The sequence below is a fragment of the Rhinopithecus roxellana genome, chromosome 11 (genome assembly GCF_007565055.1).
Source record: "Rhinopithecus roxellana isolate Shanxi Qingling chromosome 11, ASM756505v1, whole genome shotgun sequence".
Taxonomy (NCBI): domain Eukaryota; kingdom Metazoa; phylum Chordata; class Mammalia; order Primates; family Cercopithecidae; genus Rhinopithecus; species Rhinopithecus roxellana.
In genome coordinates, this window is record NC_044559.1 from 136,692,372 (window position 1) to 136,702,496 (window position 10,125).

Below are 10,125 nucleotides of genomic sequence, written 5' to 3' on the forward strand. Positions count from 1 at the left end.
ACACGGTGAAACCTGTCTCTACTAAAAATACAAACAATTAGCCGGCATGGTGGCGGGTACCTGTAGTCCCAGCTACTCGGGAGGCTGAGGCAGGAGAATGGCGTGAACCTGGGAGGCAGAGCTTGCACTGCTCTCCGCCTGGGCGACAGTGAGACTCCATCTCAAAAAAAAAACAAAACAAACAAACAAAAAAATCTAAGGCAGATACGATTTCTATTGAAACAATTATGTTGAATGCCAGTGGCCAAAATATTGTAAAAATTGTGATATAGTGATATGTGTTCATCTTCATTAATGCATTAAATAACAAAATCTAGGAGGAATCTAATAATCACCTTACTTTTTAAGTGCAGATGAGCTTAAATGATATTTCAGGATACCCACAACAACCATAAAATGACACGAAAAGATCTGATTTCTACGGGTGACAAACTCACAGGTACTGTTGACACTGCTGTGGTTTGACATTTACATTCATAACGGAAGAAAACACTCAATTTCAGCTGGAGGTTCATGAAAATTAAGGTGTCATTTATTCCCATTCGAGTTCATCAATTCCTCTGAATGCTCTCTGTGGAGCCACTGTAACTGCATCAGACCAGTCTGGTTCAGCTGTTATGTAACAAAGATGTGAATTGTTTCCCAGTTGCCTTGGACCCTCGGGTCACATAACCTGAGTATGCCCAGATGAACCAAGTAACCACAGGGGAACCCAAGTGGGGCTGAATGAAGAATCAGACACGGGGCCGGGCGCGGTGGCTCACGCCTGTAATCCCAGCACTTCGGGAGGCTGATGTGGGCGGATCACATGAGGACAGGAGTTCGAGACCAGCTTGGCTCACATGGCAAAACCCTGTCTCTACTGAAAATACAAAAAGTAGCCAGGCATGGTGGTGCATGTCTGTAATCCCAGCTAGCTGAAGCACAAGAATCGCTTGAGGCTGGGTGAGGTGGCTCATGCCTGTAATCCCAGCACTTTGGGAGGCCGAGGTGGACAGATCACGAGGTCAGGGGATCGAGACCATCCTGGCTAACGGTGAAACCCCGTCTCTACTAAAAATGCAAAAAATTAGCCAGGTATGGTGGCGGGCGCCTGTAGTCCCAGCTACTCGGGAGGGGGAGGCAGGAGAATGGCGTGAATCCAGGAGGCGGAGCTTGCAGTGAGCTAAGATCGCTCCACTGTACTCCAGACTGCGTGACAAAGTGAGGCTCCGTCTCAAAAAGAAAAAACAAAATCGCTTGAGCTTGGTGGGTGGAAGTTGCAGTGAGCTGAGATCACGCCACTGCACTCCAACCTGGGTGACAGAGTTAGACTCCCTCTCAAAAAGAAAAAAAAAAAAGAAGCAGGCACTGCACGGCAGGATCCAGGATATAATCGGCTCGACCTTTGGCATCAACCCATGGCAGGATCCAGTCGGATCATTACCCTATACTTGTAAAACCTGACCCAGTCCCCGGCTCAGGGAGGTGCAGCTTTGGGACTTGTTACAAGTCATAAAATCCCCTTGCTACATCCTCCATGGTGGAGGTCATTGAACGGATACCCACCAAGCGACCAAATCCACCAGTTGTGTGGATAACACTACAGGGTTATGAATCTTTTACCTGGGTCCTTCCACATCACCGGGACAGCTTCTAGAGCAGGGGTTCTCAAGCCTGGCTAACACAAGTATCACATGGTGAGGGATGCCCAGTCTCGCTCCTCACCACCTGAATGGAAATCCCCGAGGATGTGCCCCCACCCACACCCCCTCACATCCCATGTGTTCTAAAATTCCCCAGGGGATTTTAGATTCTACCAGGCAGCAAAGTGAAGAGCCAGCGGCAAGCGGAACAGAGTCAAGAGGAGCGAGCCCCACTGGACAACAGGGCCGGGTGCTAGAGCAAACCTCAGCTCTGCTCCCAAGCCACAGCATCATAGCCCCTCATCAAGACTTCACCTCCTAGGCCCAGCACAGTGGCTCATGCCTGTAATCCCAGAGATTTGGGAGGCTGAGGTGGGAGAATTGCTTGAGTCCAGCAGTTCAAGACAAGCGTGGGCAAGATGGTGAAATCCTATCTCTATAAAAAAAAATTTAAAAATTAGTTGGGCATAGTGGCCCATGGCTGTTGTTCCAGAGACTCAGGAGGCTGAGGTGGGAGGATCGCTTGAGCCTGGGAGATCGAGGCTTCAGTGAGCCCTGTTTGCATCGCTGCACTCCACCCTGGGGGGCAGAGCAAGACCCTGTCTCAAAACCACAACAACAACAAAAGACTTCATCTACCGGGCGCCTTGGGCGACTTCACCTACTTGCTTGGCCAGGCCTTGTGCTGGGCACAGAGAGCACCAGAGATGGTGCTGGGAGTGTGTGTGTTGGATCTCTGTGTGTTGACTATGGCGCCCCTCCTCCACCCACACCCCTCCTGGCCTGGGGCTGGTGATGTTCTTTCTTGGGTTGGGCTCTTCGAGCTGTCACACTTGCACTCTGTCTTCTGAGCCCCACGCCAAGGTCCAGCCACAGTCTCTCGTCAACTACCTCAACCCCAGGCCAGGCACCACTCCAGGAACACCACCGATACTGTGTTCAATGAAAATGACACTACCTGGAGTTGTGCAAGGAGGTGGCACTGCCCACTCCACCCCCAATTCATGTGCATTTCCTGAGGGCAAGCTCTGTGTCCAGTTCTCCTCCCGCTCGACTCGCTCAAGAATTCCTTTCTGTTCTCTGCATCTCAGCTCTTTCGTAGGGGCAGCTCAGGGGAATTCCTGTGCCGAGCTCTTCCAGTTCAGCCATTGAGGATTCTACCGCACAACCCATTCACTTGTTTATTCATTTCAGTCTACAAATACTTTCTCAGTACCTACTTTGTGGCAGGCATTGCTCTAGGTGCTTGGGCTATATCCATGAATGAAAGATACCCATCTTTGCCCTCATGAAGCTTACAATCTAGTAGATGGCAGTGAGGGTGACAGAGACCCCGAACAACACACAATGCCTAAGGAAATTCTACAGCATGCCATGGGGGAAAGGTGCAAGGTACAGAGGCTACTGGGAGAGGAGTATATGCTCCTTCAGTAAGGTGGTCGGGGTGCTCATCCAAGAAGGAAGATTTGCAGGAGGTGAAGGAGGGAGCCAGGTAAGAAGCCCACGCACCAGCCACCAGGCCGTGGTGAAAGTGGAGGCAGAGTGAAAAGCCTCAGGCACATCCTGAGATAAACAAAGAAATGAGAGAAGGGGCTTTAGGAGCTTGAGGTTTAAAGCCAGCAGCAAAGAAAAGACCAAATTCTGTTCTTATTGTCTGGAAAAGACAATGACAATGGCATTGGACTGCTCCAGCCAGAGCCAGGGGTAACCAGCCTCCACCCCAGCTGAACAATGGAGGAAGCACGGCTGAAGGAAGTGAAACCCTTGACCAGAAGCCGGAGAAAGCTCCTCTCCATCAACTTCCCCACTCCAGACCAGCAGCTCTGGGCCTAGGAGCCCGATACCCAGCTCCCACCCCAGGCCGTGGTAGGTGAGATACATCGTCTGTCCCTTTCCTTGTGCTTTGAACTTACCAATCATATTCCTGCCTCAGGGGCTTGGCGCTTTTTCTCGTCACTGAGTCACTAACCCAGATACTTCTGCGATTCAATGTCACCTCACAGGTGACAGTGGTCTTCCCTGCCATTCTTTCCTATCGAAAATAACCCACCACCTCTACCGGCGTGTTCCTCTCCATGCCCCTACTCTGCTGACGCAACCCAGCATCATATTACGTACTGACAGATATCCATGTATTGATTGTCTGCCTCCATCACTAGGATGTGAGCTCCATGGGGGCAAAGACTGTTCATGTCCATCATCGTGTCCCTGGCATCGAGACCATTGTCTGGCACACATAAGCACTCTGTTCTGTCCCTATTTGGGGTTAGAAGATTCTGGAGAAATTACCTAAGCTCTACCCAAACTCTTTGGAAATATCTTTCTCACAAAATATACTCATCAATCATACTGGATTGAACACTGTCCCTCCCAAAATTCATGTGTACTGGAACTTCAGAATGTGACCTTATTTGGAAATAGGCTCTTTGCAGATGTCATCAAGTTAAAATGAGATAATAATGGATGAGGATGGGCCCTGATCCAATAGCTGATGACCTGTTAGCAAGAGGGAAATTTGAACACAGAAGGAAGAGGATGTGAGACAGAGGGAGGACACCATGTGACCGCAGGGCCCAGGATGAGTGCAGTGCGTCCGCAAGCCGAGGAGCACCAAAGATTGCCGGCAACACAAGAAGCCAGGAGGAGGAAAGGACGCACCTCCCCCAGAGCCTGCAGCAGCAGCTTGGCCCTGCCAGCAATTTGATTTCAGACTTCTCGCCTCCAGAACTGTGAGGGTGTCACTGTAAGCCACCCCAGTTTGTGGCACTTTGTTGGATCAGCCCCAGGAAAATAATACAGCAATGTTACCTGGAGCTCCAGGCCCATAAGTGGCCAAAGATGGCTCACTCCATCTGCTGGGTGCCTATCCCTGGAGAGGACCCAGAAGCCTTACACATTAGATATGTCTTTGCCCGAAAAGTGCCTTTTTTTTTGAGACGGCGTCTCACTCTGTAGCCCAGGTGGGAGTGCAGTAATGTGATCTCAGCTCACTGCAACCACTGCTTCCCAGGTTCAAGTGATTCCCCTGCCTCAGCCTCCCGAGTAGCTGGGACTGCAGGCACGTGGCACCACACCCAGCTAATTTTTTTTTAATTTTATTTTTAGTAGATACGGGGTTTCACTGTGTTAACCAATATGGTCTCGATCTCCTGACCTCATGATCCACCCGCCTCAGCCTCCCAAAGTGCTGGGATTACAGGCATGAGCCACTGCGCCTGGCGCCCCCACCCCAATTTTTTTTAAGAGATGGGGTCCTGCTATGTTCCCCAGGCTAGACTCCAACTCCTAGACTCAAACGATCCTCCTGCCTCAGTCTCCCAAGTAGCTGGGATTATAGGTGTGCACCACTATATCCGGCTAGGAGCTTTCAACCTTTTTTTTTTTTTTAAACAGAGTCTAGCTCTGTCACCAGGCTGGAGTGCAGTGGCGCAATCTCAGTTCACTGCAACCTCCACCTCCCAGGTTCAAGTGATTCTCCGGCCTCAGCCTCCCAAGTAGCTGGGACTACAGGCGTCCACCACCAGGCCCAGCTAATTTTTGTATTTTTAGTAGAGACAGGGTTTCACCATGTTGGCCAGGATGGTCTCAATATCTTGACCTTGTGATCTGCCCGCCTCGGCCTTCCAAAATGCTGGGATTACAGGCATGAGCCACCGCACCCAGGCCTTTTTTTTTTTTTTTTTTTTTTTTATTAAGGGTCTTGCTCTATTGAGATGCATGATTGTAGTGGCACAGTCATGGCTCACTGCAGACTCAGACTGCTGGGCTCAAATAATCCTCCTGCCTCAACCTTCCCAGCAGCTGAGACTTTAGGCACGCGCCACTGTGCCCGGCTAGAGCTTGTGATCTTGTCGGGAAAACACAACTTACAGCTTGTTCTGGTGAAGATTTCCCTGCCCATTCTCACAACTACATCTTCCAGAAAGAGGAAGTGCTGGGCTTTCCATGAAGAGCCAACACTGACTTGAGAGGTCCGGCAGTGAGGCCACGCCTCCAGGGTGTCACCACAGAGCAGCAGGGTCCAGTCCCTACATAATGCCAGTCACATACTGCATTTCAAATGTTCTAGCCACACTTTTAAAAGGTAAAGAGAAACAGGTGAAATTAATTTTAGTAACATTTTATTTGACCTCAAATATCCAACTTATCTTTTTTACTTTTTTTTTTTTTTGAGACTAAGTCTCTGTCACCCAGGCTGGAGTGCAGTGGTGTGATCTCGGCTCACAGCAACCTCCGCCTCCCAGGTTCAAGCTATTCTCCTGCCTCAGCCTCCTGAGTAGTTGGGATTACAGGCGCGTGCCACCATGCCCAGCTAATTTTTGTATTTTTAGTAGAGAAAGGGTTTCACCGTGTTGGTCAGGCTGGTGTTGAACTCTTGACCTCGTGATCCACCCACCTCAGCCTCCCAAAGTGCTGGGATTACAGGCATGAGCCACCGCGCCCAGCCCCTACTTATCTTTTAATATATAATTAGTATAAAAATTAGTCATGAGATATTTTATGTTCTTCTTTCCTATTAAGTCTTCAAAATCCAGTGTGCACTTCATGTCTATAGCACCTCTCAGTTCACACCTGCCACACTGCACATGCTCAGGGCCTCATGTGATGAGAGACTGCAGCACCGAAAGGTGCAGTCATAGAGGCTTCTGGACAGACCAGCAGTGCTTAACATAGGCCAGTGACCCCCAGAGCTTCCTGAATGAGCTTGGGGAAGTCCATTCATTTCCCTGAAATTGTCAGCCAAAATTTGGATGTCTGCATTTTTTCTCCAGGAGAGGATTGATCATTTTATTAGATTTTCAAAGGGGTCGGCCCCCCCCCACAGAATGTTCAGGACCCCTGCAGTGGGTACAGATTTATGTGCTGAAGACTGCTTCCAGCTCCTTCATTTTTTTCAGTGCAGAAGCCTGTGGACCGGGGAGGGGCAGGGTGTCTTACTCAAGGGCTCACAGTTGCTTCGAGGCACAGCTTGCATTTGAAGCCCCCTGCTCAGGACTCAATCAGTTCCCTTCACTGCCCCCAGCCCTGGAGGGCAGCTAAAATTCTTTTTTTTTTTTTTTCTTTTTTGAGTCAGGGTCTTGTTGTGTCGCCAGGCTGAGTGCAGTGGCACGATGTCGGCTTTCGGCTCACTACAACCTCTGTCTCCCAGGTTCAAGCAATTCTCCTGCCTCAGCCTTCCAAGTAGCTGGAATTATAGGCATGTGCCACCATGTCTGGCTAATTTTTGTATTTTTAGTAGAGAAGGGGTTTCGCTGTGCTGGCCAGGCTGGTCTCAAACTCCTGACCTCAAGTGATCCACCTGCCTCGGCCTCCCAAAGTGCTGAGATTACAGGCATGAACCACCGTGCCTGGCCTTAAGATTCTTTGTTGACATCAGCAGCTGGAGGGCGGAGGGTGTGGGAGAGCTGAAGTCAGCAAGCAGCAGTTTCCACAGCTTCTTGCACCTACGAGAGTGACACATGCTGCCGTCTACTCAGTTCTCAAAGAAGTTTCCACAGAAGGACACAACTTCCTCTTGTTTGCTCTTCCCCATCTGACTCTACCATTGGCCCGAGACTCCACCCTGCCACTCAGAGAGAGGCTCCCAGTAGAAATCCTTTATCCCAGGCCGAGTGCAATGGCTCATGCCTGTAATCCCAGCATTTTGGAAGGCTGAGGCAGGTGGATCACCTGAGGTCAGGAGTTTGAGAGCAGTCCGACCAACATGGAGAAACCTCGTCTCTATTAAAAATACAAAATTAGCCGGGTGTAGTGGTGGGCACCTGTAATCCCAATTGTTTGAGAGGCTGAGGCACAGGACACGGAGACACTTGAAGCTGGGACACGGAGGGTGCAGTAAGCTGAGATCACACTATTGCACTCCAGCTTGGGCAACAAGAATGAAGCTCCATCTAGGTCTCTAGGGACCAAGAGTGAAGGCTCTTTACAAGGTGGTTCCAGGATCTGGCTGGTCCTGCGAATCACCTGGGGAGAGGGGAGAGGGTGGGAACCCAGGTGCCTGGGCCCCAGAGCCACTAACCTGAATCTCTAGGGAAAGGACCCAGGAAGCCTCTGCTGCTGCTGAGTCCTGGTGATTCAGCTTGTTCACCTTTGAGTGTGGGTTTGGTTGTTCTCTAAGGAAGGTGAACTGGCTGAGAGGGAACTGGGCTTTGCAGTCATCTGAATTTTGAAGCCGGACTCCTGCCACTTTCTAGCTCTGTGACTTGGGTAAATTTTAAATTCTTGAGTCTCCATCCCCTTATATGCAGAATAGAGAGATGAGATTAAACAATTCACAGATGCAAGAGTCCTGCTCTTGTCCTCACAGATGCCGGCCCTCCAGGCCCACCCTCTGCTCCCCTTGCCCGCAGCCTCCTCCTCAGTGGCCCCACCATCTATCAGGGACATGTGGTCTAGTGGTTTGAAGAGTAACCAAATGTTTCAGATACCAGCACATTTTAGGTCAACATTCTTCCTTAAGTTTCTCCCAAGATGCCAAAATAAAGATAACCACAGTAGAGTTATTTTCTTCAATGGATGGAAAAAGAAATATTTCTGCAACCAGTTTTAGAATCTTGACATGATCCCAAGTGAAGGTCATGGTTTAGTTCTACCAGCAAACCTGTAATGCAATGCTGACCTGCAGGTTTTCTACAAAGCCAGCAGCTGGGATCTAGTAACTTCCATTGGACAGAAATGTGAATGTTGACCACTAGCCACACTCACTTAGAGATGATTTTTTCTTTTGAGGCAGAGTCTCGCTCTCACCCAGGTTGGAGTGCAGTGGTACAATCGCGGCTCACTGCAACCTCTGCCTCCCAGGCTTAAGTGATCCTCCTATCTTAGCCTCTTGAGAAGCTGGGTCTACAGGCACGCACTGCCACACCTGTCTAATTTTTGTATTTTTTGTAGAGATGTCGTTTCACCATACTTAGCAGCTATTGCCCAGGCTGAGCTTGAACTCCTGGGCTCAGGTGATCCTCCCGTCTTAGTTCCAAAAGTGCTGGGATTACACATGTGAACCACCACACCTGGCCAGATGATATATATTTAAAAGTTCGTAAATCCCTAAGTAGCAAATTGTTTCAAAGAGTCCCCCTGCAGCCAATTAAGCCGACTGAGTTCCTTTCCTCATGGGGGCCCAGTGTGCAATGGCTGCAAACAGCAGCTTCCCTGGTAGTGATGCAACCTGTTTGTTGTATGGGTTGCTCTAAGGGACCTTGGAGACAGTCCTTTCAGATGGATGTTCATGTTTCTGACCTTGCACTACCCCAGTGTAGGCTCCAAACAGGCATGCGAGGTGCCATTGGAAAGCCCCAGGGCACTGTGGCCAGGGTTCACATTGACCAAGTTATGTCCATCCGCACCAAGCTGCAGAACAAGGAGCATGTGATGGAGGCCCTGTGCAGGGCCAAGTTCAAGCTCCCCAGCTGCCAGAAGATCCACATCTCAAAGAAGTGGGGCTTCACCAAGTTCAATGCCAATGAATTTGAAGACATGGTGGCTGAGAAGCGGCTTATCCCAGATGGGTCAAGTACGTTCCCAATCGTGGCGCTCTGGACAAGTGGCAGGCCCTGCACTCATGAGGGCTTCCACTGTGCTGCCCCCTCTTAATACTCACCAATAAATTCTACTTCCTGTCCACCTAAAAAAAAAAAAAAATGCCTTCACTTCAATTACCCCTCTTTCTTACGTACTTTGTCTGTTATTTTAGTTTTATCCTGATTCCCTCAATAAACATTATTAGTATATTAAAAAAAAAAAAAAAAAAGAGTCCCATGTTGGGTCGGGCACATTGGCTCACACTTGGAATCCCAGCACTTTGGGAGGCCAAGGTGGGTGGAACACTTGAGGTCAGCAGTTTGAGAGCAGCCTGGCCAACATGGTGAAATCCCATCTCTACTAAAAATACAAAAATTAGGCGGGCGAGGTGGTGAATGCCTGTAATCTCAGCTACTCAGGAGGCTGAGGCAAGAGAACCACTTGAACTCAGGAGACGGAGGTTGCAGTGAGCCAAGACCGTGCCATTGCACTCCAGCCTGGGTAACAGAGCGAGACTCTGTCTCACAAAAAAAAAAAAAAAAGAGTCTCATTGGATTCTTCCCAAGGATCCCCTGAAGGGGGGCAACAGGCTGAGCAAGGACTTCCCCGACTCCCATGTTAGGTAGCTGATGTGGGAGCAGGGAGCAGCTGTAGCAGCCTTGGGCTCCGGGACATGCTGATGTCCACACCCTCCCTCCCTCCCCCTCTCCACTCCAAGCAAGTCAGGCTCTTCTGGTGTCTGAACACCACTGGACCGTGCCAGCTGGAGTCCTTGTCATCATGTGCAGCCTCTTCTCCTTCCTATCCCACTCATCCTTCAAGTCCTACCTCCACCATGAAGTTTCCAGGCCTCTCTAGCTTCCTGAGTTTGCAAGCTCCCTCCTGAGTTCTCAAAACCAGGGTTACCTGCCCCTCCTTCTTGACCCCCATTACTGCCAGCTGGAAGCAGGGTTCCCAGGGAGGGCCTGGGACAGGGGCC

General features: G+C 49.9%; 1 non-coding gene and 1 pseudogene across 1 annotated transcript; both read left to right on the top strand.

The window, feature by feature from the left end:
- The first annotated feature begins 8,702 nt into the window (after positions 1–8,702).
- Positions 8,703–8,836, top strand: LOC115900578. The gene has a single exon (XR_004060250.1). It is a non-coding gene; the product is annotated as a small nucleolar RNA SNORA70 (small nucleolar RNA).
- On the top strand, positions 8,717–9,309 carry LOC104661956 (annotated as a pseudogene).
- Positions 9,310–10,125: the final 816 nt, after the last annotated feature.